The following is a 17,256-nucleotide window of genomic DNA, read 5'->3' on the forward strand; positions in this document are numbered from 1 at the left end:
AAGACAGAAGAACAGAGAGAGGGGGAAAAAATAACAGATCACAGAACCGCAGAACTTTAGAGGTTGGAAGGGACCTCCAGAGATCATCGAGTCCAACCTCCCTGCCAAGGCATGATCACAGGGTAGTTTGCTCAGGAACACATCCAGGTGGGTTTTGAAAGTCTCCAGAGAAGGAGAATCCACAACCTGTTCCACTGCTCTGTCACTCTTACTATAAAGAAGTTTCTCCTCATGTTGAGGTGAAACCTTCTCTATTCCAATTGGTGGCCATTGCTCTTTGTCCTGTTGCTGCTGCTAGCAAAAAGAGATTGACCCCATCCACTTGACAGCCACCCCTCAGATATTTGTACACGTTGATCAGATCTCTTCTCAGTCTTCTCTTCTCCAGACTAAACAAACACAGGTTTCTCATTCTCTCTTTGTAGGGGAGATGCTCAAGTCCCTGAGTTGTCCTTGTGGTTCTTTGCTTGACTCTTTCCTATAGGTTTTACCATCATAAATGACAATACAGGAGAAAAGGGAAAAAAAATCTCTTCTTCTTTGGGGTCTGGGTGGAAGATGTAGCACAAATGCATGCTAGATTATTTGGGTAGTCTATACTGGAGAGAAAGGTGATAGGCACCTAAATGTTGGAAATCTTCAGGAAAAGCTTATACTTCAGCCTATCAACAATGAAACCTAAGTAGGGAGGCAACAAGGTTTTGTTAGTTCTGAAATGTTTGGATTTCCCTAGGTGTTTCATTTTAGAGAAAATTGGACCAGGGAATAAGAAATATTGTAAGAGCCACTTCACTACCTAAAAGCTATGTTTTATTAACTTTATCTTTGTAAAATTTAGAATTGAGCTTCCAAATGGCTCTCTGATGGGGTGAAAACAAGAGTTATTATAAAGAGCTGGAGAACTGAGCCTTCCCTCTGAGAAAAATCAGCAAAATTTCAGGACTAGTTATATAAGTAAAACCTGCCATTCCTCATCAGAGAGTAGGCCTAGTGTAAGATAATAATGAAAGAAGTCAGTCAAAATAGATGCATTAAAGGAACATGACACCTACAATATAAGGGAGTAAACTCAGTCTCACAGCCTGCAACCTGACTATTTCAGTCCCAGTGACAGCTGCCATCTTCAATAGTTTCAACCACACATGCTTTTCACACATGACAGCTGATCTGTGACAGTGCAGCTACAACAGCAGAAGTGGTTGGTATGCAGGACCTACCGAGCATGTATTCCAACATGTATCAAATAGAGCAAATAAGGTCTTCATTGATACTGGTGCTGTTTTTCTAATGCCTACTGTAGGGAGAATTCAACTTGTGTACTTAAAGCAGGTAACTTAGTTGAGACTCATATCAGAAAACTAAATGCTTTGTCTGTGAATGTCATCAATGAAAAGATCCAGATGTTTCCCCAAGGTGATTCAAGACTTGCGGTGAAATAACTGAAATATCCTTCTATGCTGCCCTGTTTAATAAAAACCCCAACCCACTGACAGTTATTGACAAGTTTCAGGGTTTGGGGTAACTGCATGGAAAAAGTGCAACTTTGTTAGAGATCAAAATATTACTGGCTGATTCACTTTACACTAAAGAATTCTTTAATCACTGTAGCAGTTTCTGTCTGGAAAACCTGATAGTTTGAAGTGAAGCTTAAAGCATGTTTTAAGACTCAAGACGTTTTGTGAATGTAGTCCTTACTCTCTAGTTGAACGGACTCACTCTATGAACATAGCACATTTCTTCCTGTGCCAAGTAATTGGAAGTTGTTTTCAAGTGACTCAGACTGTAAGCCTAATGATTGACTAACATCAGCTAGAACTTTTTCCATAAATACTTGTATCATTTAACAAAATTTTGATTGCCATATTTCTTCTCATTTCAAAGTTCACAGAATCATGTGTTCCTTATATTTGACTGAAAGTCAGCACAGAGAGATAAATATTCAGACTAAACACATTTTCTTACATATTTTTGTTATAGAACCCAACTTTTTTACATTGGCATAGCCACACTGAGCTCAGGGGGACTGAATATGCTCAGCCAACATGAAAATCTGATCCATGCAAATTATTTCTTTCATTAAGCATGCTTAATTTTCTTATGTGGAATTTAAAATGCTTTCTTCTCAAGCATCACATCTTAAGATTTTCAATCAAATCTTTTAGAATAATACATTCAACACTGAAGCCTTTCACTGTGATAGGTAAAGGAATAAATATCATTACCCAACAGCCCTCTTTCTTGTAACAAACACATTCTACTTTCCAAGTCTATTTGAACAACTTTACAAAGTGCACATATGACTGTGGACTATATTGTACAAAAAATCCATCCCTACTAAGACTTGATTATGTGATAGCAAACGTAATTGCTATTATATATTTGCAATATATAATACAGCTATTTAAAATAGAAATACAGTGACAGCTATTTTATTTCCTGTTATATAGGGGTTTGTGTAGAAAGACTGACTAAAATATAATTTGGAATTCACAATAAAACCAAAACCTTTTGATGTAATATGGATGAATTTTACGAACTTTTTGAATTATTATTATTAATTTTGATAGTAATAACCAGGCAGAAGTATTAATGAACTATGAAAATACATTTATTAATAATAAATCTCATCAGAAAACTTATTTATAATGTTTGAACACACAGTTATGGGTATTTACATAGGGAACAGGCAATTTAAACAGTCAAGCAAAACCAGAAAATTACAAAACATTAATTTGAGCTTTTGGAAAGATTCTTGTGGTGCAATATGCCACTTGCCCTCTAAGGGGGCTCAAGAGGCTGCTTTCTGCTAAAGCAGAAGGCACAATGTTAGTTACAGAACAGGACCAAACCAAAGCAAAAGCTTTTTACAAAGAGGCTTTTTAGAGTATTTATTCACAAACTAGTATTTCTGGATTTCTGGGGCTGAATAGTAGTTCCAGACAGTACCCAAAACACTTGGAGGATTGCTGTCAGTGGTATAGTACCCATTGAAAGCTGTTGAAGTTTCCCCAGGGCTCTGGCAAGGTGCTGGGGCTGGCATGGTCTCTGACCTGGTCTTGGTCCTTTCTTGAGTGGATGGGTCCTTTCCAGGGCTCCAGACTTTGCGGAGAGGTTTGCAGGTGTGCAGGCAAAGACAGTGTCTTGCTGGTGGCAGTAACCTGCTCTCTTTCACCGTGCAGACTGTGGCGAGGTCTCTCTAGGCAAGCTCTCCAGCAAGGAGCAGCTTACCACTTTCAATTCATGCTAGGCTGGCTGTGGGTTTTGGGTATCTTTTGGCAGTAATTCTTGCCTTCTGTGTGAAGGCACTTAATGCCTCTCCCTGGTAAACTGAGGCACAGCAAAGTTTCCAGGTATTAGACAGCAAAGCTGGTCTGAAGCATGGCAACAGCATGGCAAGGCAGAGCAAAGCAAAACAAGTTGAGGCAGAGCATATTGTTTACAACTTTGCTCCTATTTTATCAATTGCCTTAGTCTGATGGTTCCATTTGACCACAGAGATTAGCCAATCAAAATGGCACATTGCCCAAACTAACCATATTAGGTGAAGCCAGGGGCTTGCTTTACCCATATTTGGGAAAGCACAGGCCATGCATAAACAATTGTATACACCTTTGTCCTGGCAGGGCAGAAATCCTGCCAGACTGGTTTTAGCCACAGCTTTCCTCCTCCCATATCAGGGTCTGAATATGGAGTCAGGAGCAGTCAAAGAAAGGAGGGTATGGCCCCAAGGGCCAGGAGCCCAGTGTCACCGTGTGTGATGCTACCCCTCGACATGCCTGTGTAGTCACACGAGGCATGAAGTTTTGAATTCGTTGGCCAAAACAATGATGCTAGTGCCTATTGGCCAGTTTAATTGTCAAAATAATGACTTTAGTGGGGCAATGATTTAGAAGCCATGCCTTTAAGTGCTGACTATCCATCCAAACAGCATCCCATTTGCAGGTCATTTTAACTGGGAATCGTGCCGGCCAGAGCAAACTCAGTTCTCCTCTTCTTCTCTCTGCCTGGAATATTTTGTATTATTACCCCCGGGATCATAATCATGGTTTTGGAAGCATCTTTATATGGGAAGCATACTCAGGGAACCAGCAGGTTGTGAGTATATGTGCCTGCTCTGTAGTTTTGGATTTTTGCTGGTTTGCTTCCCTATTTTCCAAGTTCTGTTTGATTAATTCTGTATTAATAAATACCCTTTGTGCAACATCTTCCTGTCAACTGAGAATCCAAAAGAATTTTCCTGAAGTTTTGGATATTACTAATAAAAATAATATTCAGACAGAAAATAATATTCATAATCCGTATTTGATAATTAATTTTCATAACAACTTTGTTTAGCATAGCAGAGTGGACTTGATGGTTCCAAGCCTTTTGTCTTTACCTGCATTACTTCCACTGCAGCAGAAGGAAGGAGGGAGTGGGTGATTATGCCTGGACAGGCCTATTTTGGCCTTCCATGATACCTTTTTTTTGCAGTAGCCATCATTCCAGGCATACCAAATGACTATATATTTTATTTTGCTTCATGCATTGTTAGCAAAATTACCTGTTTTTTCTTCTACTAGAATCCACATTTGTAGGTGCTAACAATAATATTATAAGAGGCACAGAAAGAGTTTTAGCCATTGTGCAGTGAGTGCAAGCCCAAAGGTTGGAAAAAAATGTGTTTGGATTGATAGGTCTGAGGACTGTTGAGATCTACTCAATTTAAAAAAAAAAAAAAGGCAATTTTTTTCTTTCTGATGTATTTTGTCAAGTCAGCTACAACTTCAAAAGAGATTACTTTAGATAGTCACAGAACTCTGTGCTTTTCCCTCGGCAATCTTAAATTCTGACCCTGTGCATGATTTAAGTCAAATGGTGTTGAAGAGGGTGATGTAGGGTAGAGACTGTAAAATTTATTGTATAACTACTGCAGAAGAAGAAAGGAGATATAATTGCTGATCACTACAGCAGATCCTCAGAACATCACAGTACCTTGACTCTATGCTTTAAAATAATGCTTATAAAAGAAGACCAACTACAAAGCAGAACATTTCACAAGACATAAAAAACAGTTGAATGAATGTTTTTTCCCCTTAATATGAGCATGTCTGGCATTTCAAGCAACTGGAAAAACAGTATGAGTGTAATTTGTTGCTTTTACAAGCTTGCTTGAAGCCACAGCTATAGTGCTTTATTTTTGAAACTGAGAGTAATGCCAGCACTAAAGGCATGCTTTCACTTTGACCAAATCATATTTGTATTAATGCAAACTTCAGAGACATAATTGTAGCTGAAATTATTTCAGTTTGCTTTGTACAGTTTATGTTGCTGCTCATTTTTGGCATTTTGTTAGTTTTGGAGTGAGTCTTTCAAGCAGACCCAAAGGAGTTAAGTGTCTAAATCTGATTGAAAACTAGTGGCAAGTGGATGTTTGGTTACTTTGCAACTTCTGGAAATTCCTAGCTAGAAATTTGTCACCTTCCTCAGCTTTTATAAATACATACATAGAGCTGCAAGCACTGTGTTTAGGGACATGGGTTAGTGTTGACATTTCCGTGATGGGTCCAGGGTTGGACTGGATGATCTTTGAGGTCTCTTACAACTGGATGTATTCTATGATTCTGTGATGTTTGTAATTAAGGCAGTAAAAGGATGGTTCACTGTCCTCCCACCATGCAGAAGAATAAAACAGGCAGGTCAAATCAGGCATAGAATGCACTTGCAGCCTTCAACTGGAAGCATGCAGGCAGAGGGCTCTGCAATGTGAGCAGTCAAAGAGGTCTTCTTACTAAGGAAGAAAGTCTTGAATGTGTGTCCTCTGGAGCTAACAGTGCTAAGCCAGAGAAGGCACTTGAGGACAAGACCTCAGGAGCATGTGCTGACGTCATTGTTTATGAACCTTGGTAGCAGTGTTTTCTCCTGTTTATGATGTGTGCTGGTACTGGTCTTCTCTTCAAGGGTACTTGTTTGTAAGTGTTCAAACACAAATCTTAAAAATGTCAATAAATGTCAGAGCCTCAGCTTCTTACTATAGAAACAAGGCTGCTGGAAGAGCACTCATTCTGGGGGCCTCATTTATTGGTCTTTGAAAAAAAGTTGCATGTATAAATGGTTGATAAGCTCTGTTCCATTTTCAGAGTGTTTCTGTAGACTGAACTTGTTAATGTGTTTAAGGATACCTTGTTAATTAGTTAATTGTTGGAGTCTCAGACTGCATGGTGGTAAATTAATGCTCCAGGAAACCTAAAGTATTGTCATGGCTTTGAAGTGATAACCTAGATGTTTTCACGCAGTTTTTCCGGCTACATTTGAGCTTTTTCTCCCCTAGGAATCCCACTGTCCTGGTCTGTGGCACTCTGGCACTTTGGTTTCATGGTATTTTCTGAAATACAATTGAAAGTGTGGATTATGTGAGGATTAATTTTCTTATTCTGGTAATTTTTCATGGTCTTTGTTGGAGCTGTGACGTTATCATGAAACAATTGTGGCTTTCACGCTGTTACCCAACGTTGTGATTATAGAATCATAGAATCATAGAATCAACCAGGTTGGAAGAGACCTCCAAGATCATCCAGTCCAGCCTATCACCCAGCCCTATCCAGTCAACTCGACCATGGCACTAAGTGCCTCATCCAGTCTTTTCTTGAAGACCCCCAGGGACGGTGCCTCCACCACCTCCCTGGGCATCCCATTCCAATGGGAAATCACTCTCTCTGTGAAGAACTTCTTCCTAATATCCAGCCTATACCTACCCTGGCACAACTTGAGACTGTGTCCCCTTGATTATAATTCATAAGTTCTGAATATTAGACTTTGTTTTTCTTTTCTTTTTTCTTCCCCCCCCCAAAAAAAAAAAAAAGCTACTTCATAATAGCATTATCTTGTCACATTTTTACTGACAGAATATCCTGATATGTTTCTATTTAATTTGACATTTTGATATGTTGTGTCAGGGTGTATCAGTCACATCCTGGCCACATGCAGCAGTGTGACTGACAGAGCTGGAGGAGCACACAGCAGTCCCAGTCGTTCTCCTGCTAAAGAAGATACATTCAAAGAGATGCAAACACTCCTGCTTCTCATCTTTTTGAATTAAGTTTACCACTCCAGGGATACATCCACACCTTCAGGTTGTACTCAGCTCCGTAGTTGTCACTTGAGCCACTCGGTCACATCTGTTCCCCTGTCACACTATCACCAGTGCCTTGCCGGGTGCACAGGAGCTGACTCTTGTGCATGTGGTTGTCTCTGGGTGGAAGTGCTTGCTTCTGCTTCGGAAGCAGCTTCTGCTGCTGGAAATGCCAGCCATCACATGGCAACGTCTGCTCAAAATATCCCAGACCAGCCAGTGACGAGGAGTGACGAAAAAGCCAGCTCATGCTTTCATCACTGCTTCAGTGTTACAAACAGGACGGTTTTGCTTTCCAGTGTCAGCGCTTTCCGAGCCAGTTGTGCTGGGCTGTATTGCGATGTGCCTGGACTAGAGGTGTTCCCTGACTTGCCACTGTTGCTTGCTCCTTACTCTCCCTGAATCAGTGGTAAGGAGATGGTCTCACAAAAATGAAGGAGTAGCTTTGTGGGACTGATTTCCTTGGGCTCAGAAGTCATCTAGAGTCACTTTCCCATGTAAGACAGCTGCCCGTGCTCTCCTGCATCCAGGGAAACTAAAACCAGGCTCTGGCACTCAGGGTTTCAGCTGTTTCTGCAGCTGCCTCTTTTTGTTCCAGCTGATTTCACTTCACTTTGTACCTCACCTAATGAGGCCGACGTTGCGGGTCAGTGGCAGGGCAGGTCCGGGGGCCGGTCCGGTCCGGTCCGGTCCGGTTCGGTTACCCTGGCGTGGGCGGGAGCGGTGCGGGTGCCCCAGCACGTGCGAGCACACGTGCGAGCGCACCTGCCGCACACCTGCGCTGCGGGCCGACGCCATGTTTAACCTGCGCCACCGCGGCGGCGGGCCGCTGCCGGAGCTGGGAAGACAAAGAGGACTGTGTTTAGCAACCGGTTTTCACTCGTGAGTTTTTTGGTGTCTCTCTCTCTGTGGTTTTGGGGTGTTTGTTTGCTTGCTTGTTTCCGTTTGGGTAGATGGTGGGTAGTGGCAGGTGGGGCCCGGCCGGGCTTTGCTACAGGGTCCCTCAGGCAGCAGAGCCGCTGCAGTGCCCCGAAACCAGACGGGAAAATGGCAGGAGGATCGTTTGTTTGTTTTCGTCTCCAGTGTAATAAGAGAGTTTGGCGGGTCTGGCTGTGGCAGTATAGGAGAGGAAAGGGGAACGCTGCACTCCTCTGTGCCGGTTGTCGCCTTAGGAGGAGCATTGGGAGAGCAGGGAGGGCAGGCCTGGGGCTGCCTGCGGGCCGCCAGCTGCCGGCCTCTGCGCCGAAGCGGCTTCCTGGGGCTGCGTCGTCTAGAGTCTGTGCCACAAGGAGCGAGGTACTCTCGAAAAGGACGCAGAAATGGCTGCCGAGACAATAGTGAATGCAGGAGAGGAGTAGCTCTGACCGGCTGCAGTGCCTGCAAAAGCTGCCTAGGGCTAGGCAGTGTTACAGAAAATCCGTGGAGTCGTACCTCACCTTTGCTTTCAAAATAGGTATTTGGTTCTCTCGAAAACAGGTTGTCTGGAAAACTGTTACTATGTGTCAAGGCTTTGAGTTTACTCTTCTCACTTCTGGGTTTCTATAAAAGAACCTTCCCCTGCCCCCGAATGCAGCTTTAAAGGCTGGCATTCTGTGGTCAAATACGAATCCACTGAAATACTCTGAGTTTGAGCTGTATTCAAATGGATTCTCTGAGCTTTCTCTTAAGGCTAAATTCGAAGAAGGGGATATGAAAAAAACCACACACACACATGCACGTATGCTATTGGTATTGTTTGGAGAGGGACAAGGCCAGTTTCTGAAGTGCCTTTGTTGACTGAAATAGAGCTGTAGTGTTTTGTACCCGCTGAGGACTTGGCTTGATACAATGAAAGGTAAAACACAGACTTCACCTCTTAAAATACTTCAGAAATATTTTCACTTCCCTATAAAATTTGCTTGCATCCATCTTTTTTTTTTTCCATGCATGAAAGTAAGTTATTAAAAGCTTGCTCTTTCAAACACATCCCTTTCTGTGGCTTAAGTATTAAGTAATATCCTGACAATTTTATATTGTGTAGTATATTGAACACCAAATGAACGGCAGCCAAGAAGATAAAATGTGAATAAATGTATTACTTGCAACTAATGAAACTTCTTTTGGAGTGCCTGATCAACAGTGTATATTAACAGAAGTCGTTGAGAGAGCAGAAGTGGGATTCAGATTTTGTGCTTCATTAGAATGGGAAGGAAAAACACTATTTAAATTCTGTTTTATTTTACTGTCTTGTCATTTGCTTAACAGTGTAGAAGATATTTGGTTGGGATGAATGGTGTTTGTCATCTAGACACTCTAAGTTGGTGTTCAGGGTTTTGAGTCATAATTTGCACATCTAATGAAAGACTGTCACCACCTATAATAAAAAAAAGGCAGATACAATGGTATAATTGTGCTCTGCTTAATATGACCATTAACCTTTTATACTTTTTACAAAATTGTGGTGAAATATTAGTCCTTCCTCTTTGTTATCAGTGAGAATAAGCAAGTCCTGTGCTGCAGTCATGTGAGGTACTGAGATTTGAGTTTATGTTGGCAATCCTCACAATGTTAGCTCTCCAACTCCTGTCCTAGATTCTTCTGCTAAAACCCTGGAATGCATATAAAATACAAGTCCAGGGCTCATCTGGAAAGCTGGCAACTAAATGTGGTGGTTTACACACTCTGTAAGACTACTGAAGAGTCACAAGACCCACTTGATCAGATTGCTTTGGCATTTGATTAAATTGAGTTCTATCTGGAATAGTTCAAAACTAGCTTAAAGCTGATAGTGCTGTCAAGTGCTAGTTCAGTGGAACTCCAGATGGTCCTCAAACTTGTGTAGATGCTGTTGTGAACAGAGTATTTCTCCAGTCTCAAGTGAATTAAGAACAGGTAGGAATGCTGTTGTGAGTGATGACCCAAAATTCAAAGTTTGAGTAAGTGATACAAGCCAGGTGTTTATCTTGTGAAATGTTCCTTGTTTGCAAAGGATCAAGTACAGAGCGAAAACAACATAAAAATCTACATAAATCTGGCAATTGTCTTTGCAATGTGCCTGTGCCCTCAGTGGAATTATATTTCCTCTACTTCCCTCCAGGATAACAGCATGTCTATCTTCCGAATGATTTTTCATCTCTGGTGTACACATAACTGTACTTAATCTCCTTCCTTAGGAAATGGTGGTTAAAAGACTGAATTCTGCTCACAATTTGCCTTCTTTTCAGGCAAGGAGAGAGATCTCTATTCCCCCTGTACTTCAAATATAAGGCCAGTCCTCTGATATGAGGAGGTGTTATGAGCATAGCCACCAGTTTCTAGAGGTACTTTACAATTATCTGTGGAATAATTACTGCTAAGAGATGAATCTGCCTGTGTATGTTGGCATAATAGGTAGAAGCCATTTTGTCATTTGATGGTCACCAAGCAGCCGCTTTTCTTTTCTTATAAAGAACAATAGCAATATCTGTCAGATCACAATGTGCATCTTCTTGTTCATTGTTAATAAACAAACCTGGGGAAATATGCAGCTCACTGTCCTTATAAACTTCCTAGATTGCTCAGGTAGCATCTCAGCTGTTGGCAAGGTATCAGTTGTCTGTAAGAATTCAGTGGAAGATTGTCACTCATAATAAGGCATAGGGAAACAACATACTTTATATGGCTTCACTAGATGTAAATCCTGAAAATCAGTTTCTTAAAGAGACTGGGCAAGCTGATAGGGCAGAGTAGTTGTGAGAAGCATTTCATGCTGCTGCTTGCAGACAAAAGTGATTTAAGCTGGGGTCGGGCCCAAGGTGTTTGTGGTAGTAAGATTTAAAGTTGTTGCTATCAGAAATCGCTTGCTGTATCAGGGGGCTTTGTACCTGGAAAACTATGCAAATCTGTCTTGCTTGGAAAACAAAGCAAACCCCTGAGCTGAGGGGGAATGAGAATTGTTGGGCTGTTTGTCTGTGCATTGTCTTGAAGAACAATAGAATACTAACACATGCTTCTCTCGCCTATTTGAATAGGCAGAGGAAATGGCATGTGAGTAATCCCTGTTCTATTGATGGAAGATGGGATTACCCATATGACTCGTATCAGAAAGAGAGTCACGCTTTAATTCTATTAATGTTAACATTGATCCAGTATTGGAAGACTTACTCCGTTTTGTTCATTAAAGCCCTACCTCAGGCAGGTTTTTATGTTGAAAGAATGGTTTGTATCTTCTTCACAATACTTAGTAACTTTATTGCAAAGGACTTAGCTGCCAAGCAGCTGCCTCAGCTGGCAGGCTGAAGGGATCTTGGTTTGTGCCAGAGGGTTGCCCAGCTGAGGGGACTTATACCTTCCACTCAGGCAGTTCTCTTGGGAGGGTGGTCAGGGGACCTGCGGTTATTTCTGTGCATGTGCATCCTCTGCAGCTATCCCTGTACTATCTTAGGAGCAAACTATTTGAACTGTGTGTTCTCTTTCTAGAGGAGAAAAGTAAGAGGGAGGATTCCAGCCTGCATCAAGAGGCAGCAACATGAAGAAGAGCTGTGGTTCAGTGATGGGGACAGGTGGCTGGCTGTAGTGAAGGGATATGTAGTCCAGGAAAACATATGTATCTGGAGAAAGGTGGTAATCTCATGCCTTGGTGGGGAAGAGAAGGAAAAAAGAGGTATCATTGCTGTGGCTTTCATCAAAATCACTACTGTTTTCTTGTAGAGCCCCTTTCCCATCAGATACATGGGTTTGCTGTCTCAGAAACATGATGATGTTTTTCAGGTTTCCTTTTTTTTTTTTTCCTTCATTTTAGCCTTTTCCTTCTTCAGTCTCCAAAGTTGCTCTCCGATCACCTCTGCAAACCTATATATTGCCTACATTTCTGAAAGGTGTTGCTCAGGCTCTCTCATCTCTTTTTCCAAATAGTCCAGGAGTATAAGTACAACTGCAGCAATTTCCATTAAATAAGAAAGTCATTATTTTGATTAATACAAATACATTATCCTATAAAGTGGTTTAGATTAATCCGCTTGATCACAATATACATTTGGTAAAACTATTCGGGAGATCAAACCCAGAAAAGATATTTAAAATGAACTTTTTCTTCCAATCTCTTCATATTTAAGGAAAAAAAAACAGACCAGCACCATCTATTGCAGATTTTTTAATAGGTCTGCAGAGAGCTAGCTAACCTTTTTTTTTTCTTTTAACCTCACAGTTTCTAACAGAAATGTATAAGACATAGAAGTTTCACAAAATCTGAAAAATTAGTTTGCATCTTAATTTCAGAACTAATTTATCTCTGACTGATTAGTGAGAGGACCATGACCTGAAGTGACAAATAGCTGTTCTCAAGGAACTTACCAGAGACAACAGCTCTGCTGCTTCTTGGTTGACCATGCTCGGGGTAAAGTCCTCCTGATTGAACTCTACAGACAGTCCTTCTGTGATGGTGACAAGAAAGGTCACCTTGACAGATCAGTCTAATGGCAGCTGTCATGGTATGCTGCTCTAAAGTGTTTTTGACTAGCCAAACTTGTGCTTTCCAATGGATAGCCAGTTTATTCCAAAGACAGTCTGCCCCAGACTGTCTTGGAAATACCTCTTATCCAGAATCTCAGAACGCTCACATGATAATCCTAGGTCTACTAACCTGTAAACAGTTGGGATGCTATTTAAGCAATATATATGGATCTGATGGAAGAGAAAGTACTTGTTGGAATGTGGAAAAAGCTACTGCAGGATTTTGTTCTGAACACCATCAAGACCTGCTGAGAGATACCCTGTGTTCAATACATTCTTAAATGATAGGCTTGTGAATTAGAGTGGGGTTGTTAAGTGTCTGCTCATTACTGCAGCTGCTACTGAAGGGAAGCATTACAGCTAACATGGTGTGATCAGCCTTCTTGGTGCTCAGGAAAGAAATGGACACAGTAGGAAGACTGGGGGGATTTAGTATTTCCAGAATGCAGTATATATTCAAGGCCTTACAAGTGTTTCTTGGGAAGGCTGTTAAGAGAAGAAAGTGGCCTGAGGTCAGAACTGTGCTAAGGTATACAACAGCAATGTCAGTCAAAGACCTTAGGGAGAGGGAAAACAGCAGGCTTCATTCCTTGCAGTCATGGAAGTGAGGGAGTGAAGCCTTACTAAACTAGGCCAGGGCAGTCCCTCTTGAGAAGGCATCAAAGAGAACCACATGCATTGCTCTTCTGGTTGATTCTATGATTTGCTTTTGGGAAGTAGATTGAGATGAGAGCAGTAGTGGCCATCTTAGACAATAAGCACATGGGAAGTTTCCTTAATGTAGTCTGTCTGCTCAACTTCTAAGCATTGCAATAGACGCAGTTTGAAAAGGAATAATCGCGGCTCTGTGTCAACCACTGCTGTGCAATAATGCCAGTGCTGAGGGATCTGGCATGCAGTAATGTGTTTTGTACTATTGAGTCTGTCAGCTTTTAAAGTACAGCAACTGAGACACCTTAACAAGTGTCTGGTTTCAGGATGCCAGGAAGTAACAAGGTTTCATTACGCCATTTACACGTGCTGTTTGCAAAGTCAGCATCACTGAGGTCAATAGAGAGAAAAAAAAATGGTTGTGGTGGTGTTTAATAATCCACGAAGTTGAGTGGCACTTATCAAACAGTGGGAGTGTCAGTGGAAATCCAAACCACTTTATTTCATTGTTTAACCCCCAGTTCCACCTGCTTGCCAGTACTGGAAACAGTCAACAAAGCTATTCTACTAGTAGAACTCCTTTTGTCAAAGCAAGAGTGATTTGTCATAGACTTGACTCTCCTTGCTCAGATGAGATTATTTGGTCTTAAATATTTCTGGATGAAATACTCAAGTAACAGTTTAAACACTTTTATTCAATACTTCATTCCAAAGTTATTTAGGATAATCAGATGAAACGTAAATGTTCAAATGACTTCTTTTCCTCCCCTTAGGAAGAGTTGATACAGTATTTAATTTTGACTTTTGAAGAAACCAAGTTGTTTCACTTAATCTCAAAATTGTCCTGCCCCCCCCCTCAACCCCCTGCAATTTCCTGAGATTTAACTACTAAAACTAAGTGAGTCTCATTATTTCTGAATTTAAGATTTGTTTTGTGCTTCAGGTATTATTAGGTTTTATGGCCCAGCTCTGCTCATCTAGAGGAAAAAACAGAACATAACAGTGGAGAAGCTGTTAACTCCTTTCTTCCAGAGCTTCCCCCTTCCAAATAGTATTATGCAGTTTGCAAGTGGATTTTAAACAATTTTCTGTATAAATCAGATCTCCTAGAGCTCAGACCTATTTGTTCCTGTTAATTCGATTTATTCTTTAAATTAGAGATAGATCAAAGGGGCAACACATATTGTTTAAGTAACATGGAAAAAACCATGCCTGAAATGAAGAACTGTTGTGTTAATGGATTTGCTACTCTTCAAGCTATATTCTGCCCTTTAAAATATGTTAGTTTAGCTAGGCAAACACTTACGAGCACAGTCATGAAGATGCAAGAAAATACCTTTGCCACTCATAATCAATTTTATTAATATTAAATTGTTTCAGTATTAGAAACTGTATTCCTGTGCTTTATTTTCTTAAATGATGAGCAGCAGACTTTTGGGCTTCAGCTGGTTTATAAAGTTACATATAATGGTTGCACTGAAATTGGTGTGCTCTGAGGTGATGAATATGTCCCCTGGGTATGCTATGGCTGCACTTTTCGGTATGGTCAAGGACTTATTGTGTTGATGCCTCAGAAAAGGGCCATATGAAGGAGTTAGGTTTTTTACCTGGAAGAAGCCTGTTTGGAAGCAGAAACTTCTTGAATGTATTTATATGTGCATTTATCTGGTTCTGGAAAAGCGCCTTGCCTTCCACATGTCTATGACTAGAAAAAAATCTTTTTTATCTTGGTAGTAAGCGTAAGTGCTTTAAAAACTGGGGGGTGTGGGGAAGAGGTCTGATGCACTATACCTAAAGTCCAGAAAGGTCTTCTGTTCTTAAGATCTTCTGAAAAGCATTGATGGTAAAAAGTGGCAAAATATTCCTTGTTTTCTTTCAATGTTTTGAGTGGGTTATGTTCATGTCTTTCTGCTACCCACTGTTTGTTTAGCTTAAAATTATAATTGCTAAGATGCTAGGAAGCGTCTTATTCAATCAGAAGTATTTTAACTGGACAAAAATTACATTTGAATCCTGATTGTAGCAATATTTTCCAGACTCAGATAATAAAATCCTGGCCTTTCCCTGAGTGTTCAGAGAGTTCAGCTGTGCTTCAGATCTTTCTTTTCGCATGATTGTTGCCGACTATATTTCTTCTTTTAGTAAATTCTATTATTGTGTTGGTTCTGTGCCTTGCATTATCTTCTGTACAGAAGAAATTACCTTTTTAAAAAAGGTAATTTCCTTTTTAAAAAATAATTCATTCAATTTATGATAAAATAGTGCCAAGCCTTGAAAATGGGCTTTAAGCTCAGTCATGGTTACCTACTGAAAACTTAGGTATTCTCTGTCTTGGTGTGTTGTTAACCTTGTTTCTATAATTATAATTGGGTTACTGTAGACAACTGACAATGGTGTTATTTAATAAACTTTCAAAGTTCTTGGGTAGTGATTTGGCTCATTAAATATGGATTAGATTCAGAATAAGCTGATAGATATTTTGGATTTTGACATGTTTTAAGTTTATGAAGACATTATGTCACATTGTATCTAATCGCATTATGTTAATTGAGTACTGTGTAGGCTTTTGATGTGATGTGCTTTAGCTCATACAATGTTTTCTAAGTTTAGAAAAGTTTCAAGAGGCACAGATTTGGCTCATTTGACAAAGCTGCTACAGCCTAATGGAGGGTAACCATTTTAAAAGCTACCCCGATGAAATGCATTGTGTGTGTAGACATGCAGGTTCACTTTAGTTTTAAAACTAGTTGCAGAAATGGTCTTTACACTCTGCAGTAAGAAAGATCAATGACTATTCTGGGTTTTAGACTGGATTTTAGAAAGATAGGTCAATCTTAACAGACTTCTGCAGAGGTCAAGTAAGATATCTGCAGTGGAAAAATAATTAGTTTCTTTTTTCAATTCTAAGGTAATGTGGTTTTTTTTCTTTGGTCCTCAGTGTGCTTTTTTTTTTTTTTTTTTTTAGTCATTGGCAGTCAGAATTATTTTGTCATTTCATTGGTGTTGATTTAGGTTTAGATAATACCTATTTGTATGCACAATTAAACCAAACAAAAACCCAAACCCAACACAGTTCTTGTGACAGAAAGGAGAAATAACTCACAATATGAACCAAGAACTGTCTGAAACCAAATCCAGTGCACCCTGGATCTTTTTGAAAGTGCTGTCAGATATCCAAAGGTGAAATTCATCTCCCTTCTCATTAGGCTATTGGTGAAAATCAGAGATAGGAGAAAGATGTTCTATGAAAAAGGAATTATTCAATCTTGAGTCTTCCTTTGTAGCACAAGCTTTCTTCACCTCTACTTTCTCCAAGCCTCCTTCCCTCTTCCCGTGGATTTTCTGTTGTCATATTGTTACTGTTGAGGCATGACCAGGTCCTTAGTAGTTGTCTTCTCGCACACGGCAGTCTGAAGGTACATGGATTAGCTACATATTGCAAAAAGAAGAAAATATTAAAAGAACAGATTTGGAGAGTAGTACTCAAAGCAAGTTTATTTTTTCATGTGATGGTGAGATGGGCAACAATGTTGCATGAACTAAATTAAGAGTAGGTCCTGTCCTGAGGGGAGATGCGTTTGAAGTGACAATGCTGAGGCATGGAGACTTTTTGCTGCCTTCTAAGTGTACTTCGACCCCTGCAGGAATCCCCTGCTTTATGCTTCATTCAAGACTCTGATAAAGGCATTTCGTAGCACTCAGCTGAAGAGTAGTAAGTTGAGTAAGTTCAAGTGGTCTGATTGTAAAGTAATGTCAGTGGAGCTTGGTTTGTGTTGACATTCTGAAAGATTTTTGCAGGACAGAATCTCTTTACTGGGTATTGCTTGTGTATTAATATTTGTAGCTAGCTAACATGAAATCTCCATCCCACCTCCCAGCATGGAATTATTGTGAGGCAAAAGTTAGGTTGCAAAGAACGTTTGCAATTGTACACGTGAGCAAGACTGTAGTGAAAGGATAACTAATTTTGCCCAGTACAGTGATCTCACTGTGCTCTCAGCAGAGGTTTCCTTTTGTCAGAGGTA

At 40.4% G+C, this 17,256-nt stretch overlaps 2 long non-coding RNA genes across 2 annotated transcripts in view; both read left to right on the forward strand.

Moving 5' to 3' along the window:
• Positions 1-6,410, forward strand: part of LOC135176284 (uncharacterized) — an 81,600-nt gene extending 75,190 nt beyond the window's left edge. The window contains exon 4 of the long non-coding RNA XR_010302599.1: positions 6,311-6,410. This is a non-coding gene — a long non-coding RNA (uncharacterized LOC135176284). The remainder of the gene's footprint in view (positions 1-6,310) is intronic.
• A 1,420-nt stretch (positions 6,411-7,830) lies between these two features.
• LOC135176281 (uncharacterized) overlaps positions 7,831-17,256 on the forward strand; it is a 278,618-nt gene continuing 269,192 nt past the window's right edge. Inside the window, exon 1 of the long non-coding RNA XR_010302593.1 lies at positions 7,831-7,993. This is a non-coding gene — a long non-coding RNA (uncharacterized LOC135176281). The remainder of the gene's footprint in view (positions 7,994-17,256) is intronic.

This window comes from Pogoniulus pusillus, chromosome 6 (assembly GCF_015220805.1).
Source record: "Pogoniulus pusillus isolate bPogPus1 chromosome 6, bPogPus1.pri, whole genome shotgun sequence".
In the NCBI taxonomy this organism is placed as follows: domain Eukaryota; kingdom Metazoa; phylum Chordata; class Aves; order Piciformes; family Lybiidae; genus Pogoniulus; species Pogoniulus pusillus.